The following is a 21,621-nucleotide window of genomic DNA, read 5'->3' on the forward strand; positions in this document are numbered from 1 at the left end:
TCTGTAAAGAACTGCTTTTACACCACTGCTGCATTCTGCGCAAGTCAGACCCAACTTCTCTCCCCAAACAATTGATCTGGGCAAAAATGAGGTGTTTGAGAGTTTGAAAAGTCCCCAAACTTCACATATGTTTTTTTCCCCCCAACCCATTTCACAACCCTCCTCCCCAACGTTTTGCACATTGAAACTTGCAGTTGGACAACAACCCCTTCCCCCACTCCACTGAGGTGCTCCTCTCACTCCACCTCCACAATTTTACACCATCCCATCTCAGAATGGAGAAAGGGGAGGAGGAATAGCAACACAAAGGCAAGGAGAATAAAGCTGCAAGCACAAGGCAATGAGAATTACCTGGAAAAACTCAGCAGGTCTGGCAGCATCGGTGGAGAAGAAAACAGTTGACGTTTCGAGTCCTCATGACCCTTCGGCAGAACTGAAGTATAGTTAGGAGAGAGGTGAAATCTCCTAACTATACTTCAGTTCTGCCGAAGGGTCATGAGGACTCGAAACGTCAACTGTTTTCTTCTCCACTGATGCTGCCAGACCTGCTGAGTTTTTCCAGGTAATTCTGTTTTTGTTTTGGATTTCCAGCATCCGCAGTAGCTTTTAGCTTTTTGTTTTTAACAAGGCAATGAGTGTGAGAATTACTCCAGAATTAAAATCAAATGTAATTATGTCACCCTGGGTGGCTTCTGTGCATCTTCGACTGGATATTTTTAAATAACTAGGCTACCTGTGCTGTGCTAGTGTGGGAGGGGAGTAAACTATTAAATATTTCAGATAGCTTCTTAGCTTAGCAAAGTAAAACTGTCCACGCACCCCACCACCCCCCCCTCCAAAAAAAAGTGCATGACAAATTTACACTACAACACACGATAGCCTCGTGGTCAATTTAAGAGAGAAGAAAGCTGCGTTTGAAAACTAAAATTAAACTTCAGAAACATCGTGGCGCTTACTCCATCCACCGAAGTGACACCATCACTCCTTTAAATATTTTTTTATATTGAACGTATTCCCTAAAGTTTAGCAACAGATCACACAGTTTACAACGCTACAGCTGGGCTTGCGCAACCAGCGTGAAAGTTCGCATTCATTATAAAAAAAAAGGGCAACGAATTTTTTAAAAAAAATTAAAGACAGAAGAATGTGCAATGCAAAATCCTTACCACCCGGTCCTTCAGGGAAGCTCAAGCACAGCAGTTGGAATATAGTTTCTGCAGCCAGGCAAGCAATGATGGTAAGGGACTGAGCCACACGTGTCCGCCACACATGTACAGAATGTCCTGTGCTCCCAGTAACTGGAGCTGGGAGCAGCCTCCTTTTCTTATTTCGCCGGAGCGATCACCTACCTAGCTGCATGAAATCCCAAATGCTGCACCGTAGCAATGCACTGTCGCTATGCAAACTTCCGCCTCCTCCCCACCTCTTCCGCGTTTGCATTATGCACTGTCAAATACATTTCCCAAAAACGTTTGACAGGCAATTGGGAGAGAGCTCTCTCTCTTGCCTTCAAGACACCAATAAGTGAGGCTGATTCTTCTTCCACCACCATCTCCACCCCATCATCATCATCATCAATTGCACACGAATGAAAATACTTTCGAAGTATATGGGTTGAAATGGAATAAAATTGCCCTTTTAAAAATAATCAGTGAATTATATTTTTTGGGGGTGGAACAAACTGTCTTGCGTTAATCTCAAATTCGACCACTTTTGCAGATTTCGGGAGGAGCAACGTGGTGCAATCGGTACTTTCGAACACAGGAGTATATTGTTCTGGCTGCACAAGTTGAGAAGCTTTGTGGGGGTTTCAATGGAAAATGGCCTAGGGACAGTGAGCTGAGCTAGGCAGAGCTGGTTCTCAGAAGCAGCGGCTGTGCAAACCTCAAGGAAAGCGAGTTATTTATAGGCTATCAACGTCACCCTCTGTCTTATATGGCTTGTTGCAAATACTGTCAGTTCGCTGTGTTGGGGGTGAGCATTAAATCATTCAAAAAATGAATCACAGCCTCCAACCCCACCCCACCCCTCCTCCTCCTAACATCTCTCATTTCCACGGTCATTCAAATAAATGGTGAAAGATGACAGGGGTCTCCACTTACAGTTCTGTCTCCTTGCAGCTGCTGCAGAGGTCTTTGCTCCTGCTTATCTATTTATTTTGCCTGACTTTAAATTCAGAATTGAGGTGAAAAGAATGTGTACCCACAACATGCTGCTGCTAGTCACTGCCACCTCGCTGATGGGAAGAGTTGGTTCCTCGATTACCAGCCTATCACCATGGAGCCTTCAATTTGCAAAAAAAAAGGGGGGGATTGTGAAACATCTGCATGTTTAAAATTAATATGGAAACCGACATTTATTTGGCATCTTTTTATTTACAAGGAGTACAGAGAAGGCACCTGTTTGGCTTGGTGACTGCAAATGGTCTGAAAAATCTGTTCAATTTCATGTCCTTCCTAAAATTGGAAACTTTCAATTAAGGAAATTAACGTGCGGATCTAAAGTGAGCCCCGGTCTCAACTCGACTTCTGAAAGAAGTCCACACGGACTCGAAACGTTAACACTGTTTCTCTCTCCACAGATGCTGCCAGGCCTGCTGAGTTTTTACAGAGTTTTCTGTTTTTATTTCAGATTTCCAGCATCTGTAGTATTTTGCTTTTATCCACTTCTGAAAGCACTGGCTCATGCCAATCAAATCAATTTTCTGAGATTACAACAGTGACTACACTTCAAAAAAGTACCTCACTAGCTGCAAAGCACTTTGGGAGATCTGATGGTTTCCCCAGCCTCCACATCCAATCTCCCCACACTCATCAATCCCCCAATGCCAGTAGCAGCACAATCTTCATTCACTCTTTAGCAGGCAGTCCAAGAATGGAAGCAACACTGCTGCCAATTTGAGTCCACTATTGCCTGGTTTATGCAAGTCAGAGTGAGTTAAAATTGGCATCAGTGCCTGAAGACTACTTGATTGTAAGAAAATAATGCAGCAGAATTTCACCATGTGCCGACCTGTAATTTACATACCTGCAGTTTTCAGCAAGGAATGTGAATTCAGCCTCACTATTTTTCCCTCCCTAGCCCAGAGCAAGTTTCATTGTAAATTACCTGCCTGACAGCATAAACATTGGTAGTGGTCATGGGTTTGGAAGGTGCTGTTGAAGAAGGCTTGGTGAATTCCTGCAGTGCATCTTGTAGACGGTACACACTGCTGCTACTGCGCTCGGTGGTGGAGGGAGTGAATGTTTGTGGATGTGGTGCCAATTAAGCGTCCTGGATGGTGTCAACCTTCTTGAGTGTTGTGAGAGCTGCACTCGTCCAGACAAGTGGGGAGTATTCCATCACACTCTTGACTTGTGCCTTGTAGATGGTGGACAGGCTTTGGGGAGTCAGGAGGTGGGTTACTCATTGCACTATTCCTAGCCGCTGACCTGCTCTTGTAGCCACAGTGTTTATATGGCTAGTCGAGTTCGGTTTCTGGTCAATGGTAACCCCCAGGATGTGGATAGTGTGGGATTCGGTGATGGTAATGCCATTGAACATCAAGGGGCGATGGTTGGATTCTGTCTTGTTGGAGATAGTCATTGCCTAACACTTGTGTGGTGCGAATGTTATTTGCCACTTGTCAGTCCAAGCCTGGATATTGTCCAGGTCTTGCTGCATTTGGACATAGGCTGCTTCAGTACCTGAGGAGTCACAAATAGTACTGAACATTGTGCAATCATCAGCAAACATCTCCACTTCTGACCTTATGATGGAAGGAAGATTATTGATGAAGCAGCTGAAGATGGTTGGACTGAGGACACTACCCTGAGGAACTCCTGCAGTGATGTCCTGGAGCTCAGATAACTGACCTCCAACAACCACAACCATCTTCCTTTGTGCTAGGTATGACTCCAACCAGTGGAGAGTTTTCCCCCTGATTCACATTGACTCCAATTTTGCTAGGGCTCCTTGATGCCACACTCTGTCAAATGCTGCTTTAATGTCAAGTGCAGTCACTCTCACCTCACCTCGGGAGTTCAGCTATTTTGTCCATGTTTGAACCGAGGCTGAAATGAATTCTGGAGCTGAGTGGTCCTGGCAGAACTCAAACTGAGCGTCAGTGAGCAGGTTATTGCTAAGCAAGTGCTGCTTGATAGCACCATTGATGACCCCTTCCATTACTTTACTGATGATGGAGAGTAGACTGATGGGGTGATAATTGGCTGGGTTGGATTTGTCCTTTTTGTGTACAGGACATACCTGGGCAATTTTCCTCATAGCCGGGTATATGCCAGTACTGATCTAGGCTCTGTGCTATGGAATTCTCTCCCTCAACCTCTCTACCTCTCTCTCCTCCTTTGAGATGCTCTTTAACACCTATCTCTTTGGCTAAGACTTTGGTCATCTGTCCTAATATCTTCTTATGTGACTCAGTGCCAAAGTTTGTTTTGTAAGGAACATATCTTTTTATTTCTGTTGGACTGTTGTAAACATATCTTCTTATTTTCTGTTGGACTGGGGATTAAAATTACAATGGCTGCAGTTTGAGAGACATGTCTACTGGAACGGGATGAGAAATATATACAATGTTGCAGTCCTGGAACAGACTGTGCCATGAAATACAGGATGGTGCCACAAAGGAGTCCTGGACCAATGGAGCTGTCTGGCAACAACATTTTAATTGGCTCCTGATCAGGTGACCAGGTTTTGTGTGAGAAGCAGTGCAGCAGAATAGCTCCTAACCTGAAAGGAACAAGACCTAAAACCTTTCTCCTGTGTGTGGAAGATTCCAGTAATTCCACAATAATAGCTAGCTGGCTTTTTCTTCTCATATCTCTATAACCTGCTCTCTCTCTGAAAACTCTTGTCAAGAGGCAAAGTGGAAAATCACTGTTAGAGACATTGAAAGGCAAGTGCTCAACCAGTGAACTAAATACCGAAAGTGCTGGAAGACCACCTCGTGTCATCAACAAGAACTGAAAGGAATTTGGAAGACATCAATCAAAATCAACCCATTGAATCCTGTACTCCGGAATTGGTGCTATTGAACTGTTTTATTCCACCCTTAAAATCCATGTTTTTTGTGTGTCTTATGTGTCTTGTATTTGTGTGTATAGGGATTAAGAAGGGGCAGAGTTTAGGTTATAGAGTTAGAAATTAGCAGTTCATTTTTCTTTCTTTTGCCACTGGTTAATGACAGTTTGTTCGATAAACATTTATTTACTTATTAAGTTTACAAACCTGGTGCTCGTATTCTGTTAACCTAAATTAAACAGTTAGGTAGAATTGGGGCAATCTGGTGCTTTGATCAAATTTTTTTCACATTTGTCGCAGCTCAGGGAACAGTGGGGCTTGATATTGCAGTACATTATCCCCAGTGAGTTGTGACAGTTTGATAACTCTCCTGTAAAGTGCCTTGGAATGTTTTATTGCATTATAGGTGCTATATACAAGACCAAATTCCTCCATAGGCTCATCTCTCCATATCTATGTAATCTCTTCTAGTCCCACAACCTTCCAAGATCTCTGCATTCTTCTAATTTTGACCTCTTGTGCATTCCCTTGACATCAAGGCAACATTTAACCACTTGTGGCGTCAAGGAGCTCCAGCAAAACTGAAGACAATGGGAATCAGGGGGAAATCTCTGCATTGGTTGGAGTCATACCTAGCACAAAAGAAGATGGTTGTGGTGGTTGGAGGTCAATCATCTCAATCCCAGGACATCACTGCAGGAGTTCCTCGGGGTAGGGTCCTAGGCCCAACCATCATCAGCTGCTTCATCAATGACCTTCTCTCCATCATAAGGTCAGAAGTGGGGATGTTCGTTGACGATTGCACACTGTTAAATACCATTCGTGACACCTCAGATACTGAAGCAGTCCATGTCTAAATGCAGGAACACCTGGACAATATTCAGGCTTGATAAGTGGCAAGTAACATTCGTGCCATACAGGCACCAGGCAATGGCCATCTGCCTTTGACATTCAATGACATTATCTTCACTGAATCCCTTACTACCAACATTCAGGAGGTTACCATTGACCAGAAACTGAAGCCACATAAATACAGTGGCTCCAAGTGCAGGTCAGAAGCTGCTCCCCAAAGCCTGTCTATCATCTACAAGGCACAAAGTCAGGAGTGTAATGGAATACTCTCTATTTGTCTGGCTGAGGGCAGCTGCAAACACACTCAAAAAGCTTGACAACATCCAGGACAAAGCAGCTCGCTTGATTGGCACCCCTTCCACAAGCATTCACTCTCTTCACCACCAATGCACAGTGGCAGCAGTGTGTACCATATACAGGTTGCACTGCAGCAACTCACCAAGGCTCCTTAGACAGCACCTTCCAAACCCATGACCTCTACCACCTAGAAGGACAAGGGCAGCAGATGCATGGGAACACCATAACATCCAATTCCCCTCGAAGCTGCACATCATCTTGACTTGGAACTAGATCGCCGTTCCTTGACTGTTGCTGAATCAAAATCCTGGAACTCCTTTTCTAAGGACAGTGGGTGTACCTACACCACATGGACTGCAGTAGTTCAAGAAGGCAGCTCGCCTCTACCTTCTTAAAGGCCATTAGGGCTGGGTAATAAATTCTGGCCTAGCCAGCAATACCCACATCCATGAAAGAATAAAAAAAATGAGGGCTGTACCCAGGGGAACATCCAGGATGAGAGAGAGTAATGGTTTTAATGAGAAGAAGGGCATCAAAAGGGGAGGTGATTGAACAGATTTGATAGCTGCAGAAATGTTGTGGTGAGTGGAAGGTCAAAGACTATACAGTTGTCATAGTCATACAGTCAGAGAGTCATAGAAGTCTACAGCACAGAAAAAGGCTCTTCGGCCCATCGAGTCTGTGCCGGTCAAACAAGTACCTAACTATTCTAATCCCATTTCCAGTACTAGGCCCATAGCCTTGTATGCCATGGCATCTCAAGTGCACATCCAAATACTCCTTAAATGTTATGAGGGCTTCTATCTCTACCACCCTTTCAGGCAGTGAGTTCCAGATTCCCACCACCCTCTGGGTGAAAAAATTCTTCCTCACATCCCCTCTAAACCTCCTGCCCCTTACCTTAAATCTATGTCCCCTGGTTATTGATCCCTCCACCAAGGGGAACAGTTCCTTCCTGTCTACCCCATCTATGCCCCTCATAATTTTATACACCTCAATCTCCTCTGCTCCAGGGAACATAACCCCAGTCTATCCAATCTCTCCTCAAAACTAAAACTCTCCAGCCCAGGCAACATCCTGGTAAATCTCCTCTGCACTTTATCGAGTGCAATCACATCCTTCCTATAATGTGGATTCCAGAACTGCACGCAATGCTCTAGCTGTGGCCTAACCTGCGTTTTTATACAGTTCCAGCATAACCTCCCTGCTCTTATATTCTATGCCTCGGCTAATAAAGGCAAGTATCCCATATGCCTTCTTAACCACCTTATCTACCTGTCCCGCTACCTTAAAGGACTGGTGGACATGCACACCAAGGTCTCTCTGATTCTTGGTACTTCCCAGGATCCTATCATTCATCATGTATTCCCTTTGCAGCGGCTGCCCCAAGCTTTAGTGCGTCCCTCAGCACCTAGTCCTGGACCTTGGAATGTGCCAGTCTGCAACACTCGGTCGGGGACAACTCTTTGCACTGGAAGACCAACAACTTTCAGGTAGACCAAAGAGCGCCTTTCACCGAGTTGATGATCCTCCAGCTGCAGTTGATGTTTGTCTCGGTGTGTGTCCCTGGGAACAGCCCGTAGAGCACACAGTTCTGTGTCACCGCACTGCTCGGGATGAACCTCGACAAAAACCACTGCATCTTTCTCCAGACCTTCTTTGCAAAGGCACATTCCACAAGGAGGTGGACAATGGTCTCTTCTCCACCACAGCCACCTCGAGGGCAACGTGCAGAGGGAGTGAGACTCCTGGCGTGTAGGAAGGATCTGATGGGGAGGGCCTTTCTCACCACCAGCCAAGCTACATTTTGGTGCTTTTTGGAAAGTTCTGACGCTGAGGCATTCTGCCAAATGACTTTGACAGTCTGCTCGGGGAACCATCCCCCTCTCCTTTTCCCTCAGGGCCTCTAGGACGTTACATGCCAACCACTCCCTGATGGACTTGTGATCAAAGGTGTTTCTCTGCATAAATTTTTCCACGAGGGACAGGTGGTACGGCACGGTCCAATTACTTGGAGAGTTCCGCGGCAAACTTGAAGGAGCAATTATAACTGAACTGGGGTAGTTGTTTTCCAGGGCAGGTACAGAAAGGGGTGAGGTTAGGAGGAGGTTTGGGGATGTGAGTGGAAAGTGAGACAAAGAAGTGATGACAGATGGCCTTATTTGTGATTAACCCGATAGGAGTAGAAAGGCCATGCGAAGTGACAAGGTTGAGGAGATGGCTGTAAATTCAGGGAGATTAAGGGAGAATAGGAGAGCAGATTCAGGAAGGATTGATTAAGGGAGGATATGAGGGCAGGGAACTCAGAGGAGAGAAAACATGTGATGAATTAAGATAGAAGATGGAATCACTGAGCTGGGAAGTTGTTTAGTTCAGGGAGGGCAGCAGTGACATCTTGGTGAAAAGCTTGCCTTGACGCTTTGGTGGATGGTAGATAATGTGGAATTTAAATGAGAGGCAAACGCGGTGGAACAAGGTGAGATGTTCAAAGGAGGAAAAGGTGACAGAGGAGTAGAAGGACAGGTAAACGAGTGACTTGGTGCTAAGAGTCACGTTGCTACTGCGATTGTCTAGATGGGGCAAGTGATGACAGGTAGAGCCAGGGAGGGAAGCTTCAATAAATCGGGAGGTGTCATCACCTGTTAGCCAAGTTACTGTCAAGACCATGATGTCGATGCAATCATCCACAATAAGCTCAGGAATGAAAATCCATCACAAGTGAGTGGGCATTCTGGATGGAGATGTGGAGAGTGGAGTTGATAGCTGATTCTCTGGTAGAGTCCAAAGGGTCAGAATATGACAGGAAGTTGACTGGCAAGATTAACCCTCAGCAAGCATGCTGGGTGGGAAGGTCGGGGAAAGAATAGCATTAGTCGCTGCTTCTATACTGATATCATGTTGCTGCTTCAAAGGAGGCAGAAACAACTGCTTCAGTTGGCCCTTCAGAGGCTGCCAAGAGAGACACAGGGAGAAGCTGTAGACTTATCTAAGAGTCTGGGAAAGCAGCAGGTGAATAAGAAGGTCAAATGGCGGTGAGGGCAGAGTACTGGAGAGGGATAAATAAAAGGAAGCATGATGACAGGAGAGAAGGGCCTAGGAGGGTTAAAGAGAAAAGAAGTAAAATAATAGAGAAAAGGAGGGGGAAAAGAAGTGATGGGACCAGGTCCGGAGCAGTTGACAAGACAAGCACATGAATAGACATGGAATCTCAAGTTACTCAGGCGTGGTTACTTGCTAATATTAGGCTAAAGGATCTGGTTGCACATTTGTTTCAGGGTGACCGAGTGGGTACAGAGACAGAGAACACTAGTAGATCATTGTTAGAATAAACGCATGCTGTTTATTTACAAATGAAACGCAGCAGCTACACTTGTGTGCTCACAATTCAAAACTCTGTCTTCACTGTTCAGTGTTTAACTCAAGACTCTCTCACAGTAGTAGCCTATGCTATTCTGCTATTGGGTATTAAGATCATGTGATCCTACATTACAACACTTGTCTTAAAAGTTTACTACACATCAAGATACTACATCCCTCCCCTTTACTGAAAAATACATTTTGTAATTTTTCAATATGTCAAGTTATTTACACACGCCAATTATTTACAAAGTCAGTCTGGGGGTTTCCCTATGCATGTAGAATGTCTCAGCTCTACAGCTTCTGAAGTTTGAATTGGAACCTTCTTTACTGGAGTTGTATGAACATCTAGTCCTTCTGTAGGTACATGTAACTCTGTTTCTTTGACTCTTTCAGGTACAGTCTGCCCTTCAAACACCTTTGTGCTCAGTTGAGTTCTTTCAACAGGAGATGTTGATTCAGTTCCAACACTGGTGGAATCATTTCTGAGTATTTGGTTTCTCCTCTTCTTATGTGATCCACATGTCTCCTAACTACTCGATCTTTGACTTTCACATGGTAGGAAAGAGGTCTGGTTATGCCACTTATTTCACAGAACAACCATGCTGGCCCTCGTCTAAAATTTTTCACAAATACCTTCTCTCCTACATTAAATGTTCTGTCCTGACTGTGACAATCATGTCCAATTTTCTGACTTTCCTGCCTTCTTTCTACCTTCCCCCTCAAGTTTGACATGATTAGGCGCAGTTTCGATCGGAAACGACGCTTCATCAGCGATTCTGCAGTTGTGACACCTGTTGTCATATGAGGGGTCGTTCTATAATAGAAAAGAAATCATGCTAATTTAGTCACTAATGAATCTCCAAACAATTTCTTCATACCAGATTAGAACACCTGAACTGCTCTCTCAGCGAGCCTTTTTGAAGAAGGGTGATATGGAGATGTTTTCACATGAACAATGCCGTTGAGGCTTGTAAAATGGTTAAATTCTGCACTCGTGAATACTGTTCCACTGTCTGATACGAGCACTTCAGGTAGTCCATTAATTGTGAAACTTTGTCGTAACTTGTCTATTGTAGCGGAAGATGTGGGTGACCTCACTTTGTATATATCCATCCATTTTGAATGGGCGTCTATGATAAGTAGAAACATTGTTCCCATAAAAGGTCCCACATAGTCAATGTGTACTCATACCCATGGTCTTTCTGGCCACTCCTATGGGTGTAATGGGGCCGTTGCAGGTAATTTTTGTACTTTTTGACACTGCATACAACATCTCACTAAGTTTTCTATTTCTTCATCCATTCCCAGCCACCACATTTGGCTACATGCTATTGCCTTCATTTTGGAAATTCCGGGATGTGCACTGTGAAGTTCAAATAACAATGGCTTTCGTCCTTTTAGAGGAACAATCACTTGAGCTCCCTACAATAAAATACCTTCTTAGCTGGTTATCTCGTATCTTCTCTGGAAATACGGTTTCATTTCCTCAGATTCTTGTTTTTGTGACCAACCATGAAGAACTTGATTTCTTACTTTAGGCCGTGATTTGTCTAATCTTTAATTTGTCTTGCACATTATCGGTGATGAGTCCAGGAAGCTCAATAACAAAATGAACTCCTGAGGAATTGGAACATCCTCATCTTTTACTTACAAGGGTAAACGACTGAGTGCATCTGCATTTGTAATTTGACTTCCGGGTCTATGAATAAAAGTATATTCATACGCTGCCAAGATCAGCGCCCATCTTTGTACACTTACTTAGGTAATAGGGGGTATAGCCTTGTCTTCCCCGAATAGTCCTAATAATGGCTTGTGGTCCGATATGACAGTAAAATAATGACCGTGTACATATTGATGAAACTTCTTAACACCGAAAATGATTGCCAGACCTATTTTTTCAGTTTGAGAGTACTTTTTTTCTGCAGTACTGAGTGTTCTCGACACACATCCTATAGGTCGTTCTGATCCATCATCCATTCGATGGGAAAGCACTGCTCCCACTCCATAGGGTGATGGGTCACACGTTAATTTCAATTCTGTTTTTTTGGGTCAAAATGTACTACAAGTGTAGATGATTGTAACAACTGTTTCACTTTTGTGAAAGCTTCTTCTTGTGGTGTTTGCCATGCCCATCTCTGGTTTTTTTTTGAGCAAGTAATGCAGTGGTGTCAGTTCTGTTGACAAATTAGGCAAGAAGCATCCATAGTAATTGATCATCCCCAAGAATGATTTCAGTTTGGATGTGTTCCTTGGCACTGGGGCTTCTCTAATGGCTTTCACTTTTTCTTCAACTGGATGTAGGCCTTGTGAATCTACCTTGTGACCTAGGTAAGTTGCCTCTTTCGCCTGCAATATGCACTTTTCCTTTTTCGATCTCACTCCAATCTGCGAAAAACGTTTCAGAACTTCTTCCAAGTTGATCAAAGGTTCTTTTCAGTGAGTCCAGTCATGAGAACATCATCCAAATAAAATACAATGTGGGGCAATCCCTGTAGTAAACTTTCCATGGTTCTTTGGAATATGGCATAAGCAGAAGATATGCCAAAAGGTAAACGGGTACAATCCTTTATGTGTATTTATGGTGACAAACTTCCAGGATGCCTTCTCTAATTCCAATTGTTGGTAGGCATGACTCAAATCTAACTTTGTGTAAGCCATTCCAACTGCCAATTTAGAGAATAAATCTTCAATTTTTGGTATGGGGTGTCTGTCCAATTTTGCCACTTTATTGACTGTTAATTTATAGTCCCCACATATTTGAATGCTTCAGTCAGGTTTGAGAATAGGTACAATTGGAGCTGCCCACTGAAAATTGTACTGGTTGTATCACTCCCAGTTTTTCTAATCTGTCTAGTACAGCGTCTACGTTATCTCACATTGCATAAGGTCTTGCCTTCATGAATCTTGGTGTTGCCTCTGGATCTACATAAATTTTTGCTTGTAACCCTTCAATTTTCGTGAAAACTGAGGCATATTTTTGTAGTAGCTCTGAAAGCCCATTAGTTCTCAGTTGGAAGATTTCTGTCCATTCTAATTTAATTTCTTTCAGCCATATTCATCCAAGGAAACTAGGTCCCTCGCCTGCTAGTACCATTCAAGGGTAATCTCATTGTTTGAGCTCCACAATATACTGTGACTTTACATATACCCTTGACTTGTATGTCTTCTCCTGTGAGAGTTTTTAATCTGTCATCAGTTTCTTCTAAATTCAGTTTATGTTCTCCTTTTTTTCAGGTATTTAAAACTGCTCACCAATCACCGTAGTGGCTGCACCAATATCCACCTCCATTCTGATAGGCTACTCATTCACTCTCATGGTTACATAGATAGGCTCTGTTCTTCCTACCTTTAAATTATATAATGAATTGATATAAGAATCTATTACTTCAGGCTTTTCAATGTTATTTATCGCATTGCATTTTTGCTTTGTCTGAAAGTCTGCCTGAATCTACCTTTACAATGTCTCATGAGGTGTCCATTTCGATGGCAGAAGAAACATTCAATCTTTTTAAACTGTGGTTCATTACAAGGTTGTCTACTTCTATCTCTGTCACTATAATGCCATGTTTTTGCTCCCTTTTCATTTGTCTGCTAGTGATGGCTGCTTCCTGCTTCTGAGTAAAGCTCTGCGCTTTTGCGCTCATTTTGGTTGAGGCTCCCCACCCAACGTTTGGCTTCTGAGTCTCGCACTGCACCTTCCATTGTCAAAGCGATTTCCAATGCCTTCTGAAAATCTAAATTAGTCTCAGCCAGTAATCTCTTCTGAATCGCATTTTCGTTTATACCAAACAATCTCTAAACATATCATTGGTAGATTTACCAAACTCATAATATTCAGTTAATTGCTTCAGACTTGCCACATAACAAGCAACTGCCTCCCCTGCAGCTCTATTTCTTGAGTTAAATTTAAACCGTTGCATCGCCACTGACGGCTTGGGCTGGTAATGATTCTTTATGAGGTTCACTAAGTCATCAAAACTTTTCAAGTCTGGGGCACTCGGCGCCAACAGATTTCGAATTAGTCCTTATGTCTTACTCCCACATGTGGACAGAAGGATTGCGCACCTCTTCTCCTCCCCCCACAATGTCGCTCGCCTGGGAGAAGAATGTTCAACATAGTGAGACTGGTTGTCTGAGGTTGGATTGAAAGGCTCCACTCTTCCAAATTGTGGCATGCTCTGAGGGGATTACTTTGATGATCAAGGAGGAAATTTTTTTTTTTAAACTTACAACTACCATTCGGTTCTTCTGATTTCTTTCATCCTTCCTTGCTTTTTACCTCGTTTTTTCCGGGGTTTATCGTGCTTTCACTCTCGTAGCCAGTTTGTTAGATCCTGTGGTAATTTGAGGTGTAATAAACCTTTAAGAGAGTGTGAAAAGATTGACCACGTAAGACCCAATAGCTGTGTAGCGCGGGCTACCATGTTAAGTTAGTCTGGAGTAGGGTCTGGTTGGAGATGCACGCATCATGTTAGCGCTCTGTTGTCTATGTGAATAAATAGCATGTGTTTCATTTCATATTGGTCTCTGTATCTGCAGTATATTGTAATCGATTAACCTGTCGACAGATAAGCGTGCAACTGGTTTCTCAAGCAAAGCGATCTCATAGTAAAACATAACAGATCCAGTGCCCTTGGTTTGCTGGGGCTAAAGGATCTGGGTTGCATGCTTGTCTTGGGTGACCGAGTTGATACAGAGACAGAGAATACCAGTAGATCGTTGTTAGGTTAAACACATGCTGTTTATTTACAAACGAAACTCAGCAGCTACATTTGTGTGCTCACAACTCAAAACTCTGTCTTCACTCTTCAATGTCTAACTCAAGACTGTCTCACAGTGGTAGCCTGCGCTACTCTGCTATTGGGTATTAAGATCATGTGATCTTATGTTACAACACGTGTCTTAAAGGTATATTACACATCAGATTACTACAACATGTCTTGGTTTTAAACGGGGAATAGAGAAAAGACAAAAGAAAGGAGCCCAATGTGAAAGTCAGAGATCCCATGGTGGGATGCATTTGGTGTGGGCAGGACAGAGTCAGCTTGGAGCATAAATTGCCAAATTCTCTATGGAGTGTGAAGATTCCAGTTGTATTAAGACAATGAGAATGCAACACATTGGGCTGAATTATGCATTGGTATCTTGGAATATTTTTGCTTGATTGTGTCAGGTCTATGAGGATGTCTAGAGTTTTAACTTCTTGGAAGTGTTATTTGTTGTTGCTTTTCTCACTCAGATGATTGCATGAAAGGACAAATTGGCCATTAACTATTGGAGCAGATTTAAATTATAAATAGTAAAATAATATATTCTAAATGTATTTGTTCAGTTAACATTACATACTTTTTATGAATCTAAGGTATTCATTGTCTTTGTTATTTTAAGCCAAATGAAACATTTACAAACAACTATGTACTTTGAGTTACTGAATAGGTCAGGCAATTACTTTGATAACCCTTAGAGAAAAACATGTTAACATCAGTTTAAAATTGAAAGACATGCAAACAAACTGATAATCAAATCTAAGAGAAGGGGTTATTCTGAGGTAGTGTATCAATTGCAAAGTGATTATCAGAGAGCAGTGAAACATTACTGTTCTATTCGTCTTATTTTCCAATGAAGCATTTAAGTGTTGGCATTTATAAAAGTCTAAATGTATTAGGGTGCATTTGAACTACAGCTGGAGCCTAACTGTTGCATTTAGGAGGGAAGCAAGTTTGGTTTGTACTGATGTTGCAATTATGACGTAACTATAGCCTGAATCCAGCGCCAGGGCTCAACCTGGACCAAAATAGCGTCAGGAGTGCATGGAAGAGGCAGCCTCATTCCAATTTCCTTTGAAATCAGCTTGGATTTTCACATTCAATTTATATGCCAAATTTAGAGGTGGCACATTGTGTTTTAACTTTGCAATAACACTAAAGAAATATGGAGAATATAAAGAAAGTAGGAAGAAACTTAAGCAAGGAGTCAGGAGGGCTAAAAGGGATCATGAAAAGTCATTGGCAACCAGGATTAAGGAAAATCCCAAGGCCTTTTATACATATGTAAAAAGGAAGAAGGTAGCCAGGGAAAGGGTAGGCCCACTCAGGGACAGAGGTGGGAATCTGTATGTGGAGCCAGAAGAAATGGGAGAGATACTAAATGAGTACTTCTCATCAGTATTCACCAAAGAGAAGGACTTAGTGGTCGATTTGTCCAGGGAAGAGTGTGTAGATAGCCTGGATCATGTTGAGATCAAAAAAGAGGAGGTGTTAGGCATCTTGAAGAATATTAAGGTGGATAAGTCCCCAGGGCCAGATGGGATCTACCCCAGAGTACTGAGGGAAGCAAGGGAAGAGATTGTTGGGGCCTTGACAGAAATCTTTGTATCCTCACTGGCTACGGGTGAGGCCCCAGAGGACTGGAGAATGGCCAATGTTGTTCCATTGTTTAAGAAGGGTAGCAGGGATAATCCAGGAAATTACAGGGCGGTGAGCCTTACGTCAGTGGTAGGGAAATTATTGGAGAAGATTCTTCGTGACAGGATTTACTACCATTTGGAAGAAAATGGGCGTATTAGTGAGAGGCAGCATGGCTTTGTGAAGGGGAGGTCGTGTCTCACTAACATGACCGAGTTTTTCGAGGAAGTGACAAAGACAATCGATGATGGAAGGGCAGTGGATGTTATCTACATGGATTTCAGTAAGGCCATTGACAAGGTCCCTCATGGCAGACTGGTACAGAAGGTAAAGTCGCACGGGATCAGAGGTAAGCTAGCAAGATGGATACAGAATTGGCTTGGTCATAGAAGACAGAGGGTAGCAGTGGAAGGGTGCTTTTCTGAATGGAGAGCTGTGACTAGTGGTGTTCCACAGGGATCAGTGCTGGGACCTTTGCTGTTTGTAGTATGCGTAAATAATTTGGAGGAAAATGTAACTGGGCTAATTAATAAGTTTGCAGACAACACTAAGGTTGGAGGAGTTGCAGATAGTGAAGAGGATTGTCAAAGGATACAGTGGGATATAGATTGGTTGGAGACTTGGGTGGAGAAATGGCAGATGGACTTTAATCCGGACAAATGTGAGGTAATGCATTTTGGAAGGTCTAATACAGGTAAGAATTATACAGTAAATGGCAGAACCCTTAAATGCATCAACGGGCAGAGGGATCTGGGTGTACAGGTCCACAGGTCACTGAAAGTGGCAACGCAGGTGGATAAGGTAGTCAGGAAGGCATATGGCATGCTTGCCTTCATTGGCAGGGGTATTGAGTATAAAAGCTGGGAAGTCATGCTGCAGCTGTATAGAACCTTGGTTAGGCCACACTTGGAATATTGCATACAATTCTGGTCGCCACATTACCAGAAGGATATGGAGGCGTTGGAGAGGGTGCAGAGGAGGTTTACCAGGATGCTGCCTGGTCTGGAGGTTATTAGCTATGAGGAGAGGTTGGAGAAACCCGATTATTCTCACTACAGCGACGGAGATTGAGGGGCGACTTGATAGAAGTTTACAAAATTATGAGTGGCATGGATAGAGTAGATAGTCAGAAGCTTTCTCCCAGGGTGGAAGAGTCAATTACTAGGGGACATAGATTTAAGGTGAGAGGAGAAAACTATAGAGGAGATGTGCAGGGGAAGTTTTTTACGCAGAGGGTAGTGAGTGTCTGGAATTCGCTGCCAGAGGAGGTGGTGGAAGCAGGTACGATAGTGGTGTTTAAGAGGCAGCTTGACAAATACATGAATAGGATGGGAATAGAGGGATACAGACCCCGGAAGTGCAAAATGTTTTAGTTTGACAGGCAATATGATCGGCGTAGGCTTGGAGGGCCGAAGGGCCTGTTCCTGTGCTGTACTTTTCTTTGTTCTTTGTTCTTTGTTCTAAACGCCTGAGAAGTGAGTGCATTATTATCAAATTATCTTAAAATACTGTTTTTTCGAAGTTCATGGTAGTCAGGCCATTACGAAATGGGATAGATTGTTGAAGGGTCTACCAGCCTGTGCTGTTTTGCACATTGATACTTTCATCCAAATCATATTGTCCTCACTGAAATGGTAAGAACAGTATTAGGGGATGATTTAAATTAGTTAAGGCAAGCAGATAGGTAAAGAAAACAGACCATAAAATAACATTAATTATATCAATATTAGAAAAATTAAAAAAAAACGAATATTTTGAAGAATAAGCTTAACCAATTAAAGATGCATTGTACTGCAGTTGGCAGTTTGATTCCAGTCAGGTAGAAATTCTTAATTTGTTCCTGAGAAGTCAGGCTCTGTCTTTGCGTTTGCTCTACAGTTCAGACTTAAAAATAAAATTTGTTCACATTAACACAAAACTAGTCTGACTGGAAGTGCTGCATCTAGGCTCTGCACGATTCTGGATATGTAATTGCATAGACCTGTATCCCCAAACATGAAACATTGAAATATTCTGCGAGCCAGAAGCTTACTTCTAAGTTTAAATTAAATGTGTAACAGACTACCTGAACATTCTGCAAACCAGGTCTGATGCCAATGCATAACAAGGTGACTGAACTTAAGCTTAGTGTGACAATTGGGAACTATTATAAAATAACTATCCTAGCAGCATAGATTGCCCCTAATGATGAAGACGAGTACAATGTACACAGGTTTAGAGTTTTCAAGAAAGGCAGACTAGATCGGAAAATTGGCAAGAAAATTTGGCGTAAATTGCTATCAACAATGGGAATTACTCTTTGCATAAGAATCCAGCATAAACTGTTGATTGCATTTCCACAGGAAATTTCAGACCTATTTACTGGGGCCAATTTTCTGAATGAGTTCTTCCAGCACAAAGCCTCACGAGACATGAATGCAGGCTAGAGATAACTCTACAGGACCTAATCTATGTCTCCCTCTAGAGAGGCTCCATGCCAAGAGCAGAGCATCACAAAATTACCACTTACTTATCAAGAAAACCATTGAGCCGAAGGAAGTAGTCCTAGTGGCTAGGATAACATTCCTAGTGAGTTAGTCCAGTTGCATATGTGTAATAAAAAGCATGTGAAGTTAATTCTAGGGAGGTTGTTATAGATTAGGATTAAAACAACAAAAAACAGGTTGCTCTATGAAGAAATAAGGAACAAATAGAAAGATCATACCAATGGGGATTTTAATTGGCACCACAAATGAGGAATATAACTTTAAAAGGGAATGAAATAAAAACTCAGTTATATTGGGGGTTGCGCTTATGAAACTTCAATCGAGGATGGATACCTTTAGGACATAGTCCTAACCATTCGGGATAAATTTATACAGAGACTAGACAAACATGCTTCTGAATGGATTAAAAAACAACCCAAAAAGTAAGTGAGATAAACAAAGTCTACAAAGCCTATAGGGGGACAAGGCAAGGCGATCCTGCCTGCTCAGCCTCCTTGACCTTTGGGGGAATTGACATCTCAAGTGGACAGTGGAAAATTCTATGATGGATTTTCAGGAAATCTTTAATAAAAGATTGCAACCCAGTAGAAATTCTAGATAAAACCTGTTTGTGAATAGTAACTGGCTGGAAGATAAGAATCAGCATTAATAAACACAAAAGACACTACTTTGAAAGTTTATCTTGTTGTTTATCTTCTAGACCTGTAGAACACATGATCAATTTGGAGACATTTTAATAGGCTAGATTCCAACCCTGCCATTTTTCAACATTGTGCTGATATGTACGTTGCTCATACCAGGAATCAAAACTCCTCTAAATCCTCCAATTTCTCTGTTATCATATTAATTACTCATGGCCCTTAATATTTGATTATCCTGTTATTTATCCTTTATGGGTATATGATGTCCAAAAGGAGTATTCATTGAGGGGAACCCATTGTTTTGGAGATTGTGACTGCAGTTCTTTGCTAATCTCTCTTGACAGCATTAAACATTCGTTTACTGATTCTGTGCATGGGTTGATTAAGGAGTCTGCTGAGCTGAAGTACACAACTCGAATTATAATCAGATTGCTGCATGATTAAGTCCTTCTCTGGCTGAGAAACAGTTTAGAAAATAACTCCTAGGAATTGGTGTTATGTTGCTGTGACCACGTCTTAGTTTGTAATCCTTTTTTCAAAAAAAAAATATAACCCTTGGCACTTAGGGTGATTTATGTAAATCAGAATAAATTAGAATGTTTCTTTTGCCTGTTTAGGTTTATTTTTTAAGAGACGTTTTGCAGGTTGAGCCACTGGAGCATAAAATGTGACTTACTATGAGGAAGTGCTGTGGAAATGGTGAGGGGAACAAATTAGGACTTTTTCCTGTTTGTATTTAATCCCGCTCTTTTCTTCCAATGTAGCTCAATGACTATTGTTTCATGTAGATCCATAATGAGTGATTTAATCCAATTCGAGAGGCAGGAAGCCCCCAGCAGGGAGTGGAACAACAAAGCCCCATACAAAATTGCTTTCCATTGACTTCAATGGAAAGTAAATTCCAGCGGGGTCTAAAACCAACCTTTGCACCATCTCATGAGTACCCGATGGGTGGGTTCAATTAGAACAGTTGCCATAGGAACAGCAACTGCAGTACCATCATCAATCCTCTCTGTTGTCTCTGGTGTCCCCCAAAGATCAATCCTTGGCCCCATCCTATTTCTCATTAACATGCTGTCCCTTGACGACATCATTGAAGGCACGGCATTAGTTTTCACATGTATGCTGAAGGCACCCAGCTTACCTTACCACCTCTATTGTTGCTAAGTTATCAGACCGCTTATCTGACATCCAGTACTGGATGAGCAGAAATTTGCTCCAATTAAAAATTTGAGCCATTGGGTGGAATTTTCCGGTCCTGCCAGCAGTGGGTTTGGTGGTGGCCGGGAGCGGAAAATTTAGAGAGATACTAAAAATCGGATTACCACTAGTGGGAAATCAATTCGGAATTTTCCCTTCACCACTTTCGTGGCGGTTTGATGGTGGGTTGGGTTTTCCATTAGACCATAAGACCATAAGACATAGGAGCAGAAATTAGGCCATTCGGCCCATCGAGTCTGCTCCGTCAATCAATCATGGCTGATAAGTTTCTCAACCCCATTCTCCCGCCTTCTCCCTGTAACCTTTGATCCCTTTACCAATCAAGAACCTATCTATCTCGGTCTTAAATACACTTAATGACTTGGCCTCCACAGCCTTCTGTCGCAATGAATTCCACAGATTCACCACTCTCTGGCTAAAGAAGTTTCTCCTCATCTCTGTTCTAAAACGTCTCCCCTTTACTCTGAGGCTGTGCCCTCGGGTCCTAGTCTCTCCTACTAATGGAAACATCTTCCCCATGTCCACTCTGTCCAGGCCTTTCAGTATTCTGTAAGTTTCAATCAGATCCCTCCTCATCCTTCTAAACTCCATCGAGTATAGACCCAGAGTCCTCAAACGTTCCTCATATGTTAAGCCTTTCATTCCTGGGATCATTCTCATGAACCTCCTCTGGACCCTCTCCAGGGCCAGCACATCCTTCCTGAGATATGGGGCCCAAAATTGCTCACAATATTCTAAATGTGGTCTGACCAGAGCCTTATAAAGCCTCAGCAGCACATCCCTGCTTTTATATTCTAGTCCTCTCGAAATAAATGCCAACATTGCATTTGCCTTCCTAACTACCGACTCAACCTGCAAGTTAACCTTAAGAGAATCCTGGAATAGGACTCCCAAATCCCTTTGCACTCCAGATTTCTGAATTCTCTCCCCATTTAGAAAATAGTCAATGCCTCTATTCTGCCTTCCAAAGTGCATGACCTCACAGTTCCCCACGTTGTATTCCATCTGCCACTTCTTTGCCCATTCTCCTAACCTGTTTAAATCCTTCTGCAGCCTCCCCGCCTCCTCAATACTATCTGTCCCTCCACCTATCTTTGTATCATCTGCAAACTTAGCCAGAATGCTCTCAGTTCCTTCATCTAGATCATTAATGTATAAAGTGAAAAGTTGTGGTCCCAACACTGACCCTTGCAGAACTCCACTAGTCACCGGCCGCCATCCTGAGAAGGACCTCCTTATCCACACTCTCTGCCTCCTGCCAGACAGCCAATCTTCTATCCATGCTAGCACCTTGCCTCTAACACCATGGGCTCTTATCTTACTGAGCAGCCTCCTGTGTGG

At 42.7% G+C, this 21,621-nt stretch overlaps 1 protein-coding gene across 3 annotated transcripts in view; it reads right to left on the bottom strand.

Annotated features, from left to right (window-relative positions):
* Window positions 1-21,621, bottom strand: part of LOC144682684 (mitochondrial ornithine transporter 1-like) — a 305,919-nt gene that overhangs the window by 35,220 nt on the left and 249,078 nt on the right. The window contains exon 1 of one of the 3 annotated variants that reach the window (XM_078545263.1): window positions 2,103-2,256. The exons of 1 other annotated variant lie outside the window; for it this stretch is intronic. The gene's annotated coding sequence lies outside the window, so the exon portion shown is untranslated. Of the gene's footprint in view, window positions 1-2,102; window positions 2,257-21,621 lie in introns of those variants that run through there. One more of the 3 variants, XM_078545264.1, reaches the window with a different exon arrangement.

Source organism: Cetorhinus maximus, chromosome 7 (assembly GCF_964194155.1).
Source record: "Cetorhinus maximus chromosome 7, sCetMax3.hap1.1, whole genome shotgun sequence".
Classification (NCBI taxonomy): domain Eukaryota; kingdom Metazoa; phylum Chordata; class Chondrichthyes; order Lamniformes; family Cetorhinidae; genus Cetorhinus; species Cetorhinus maximus.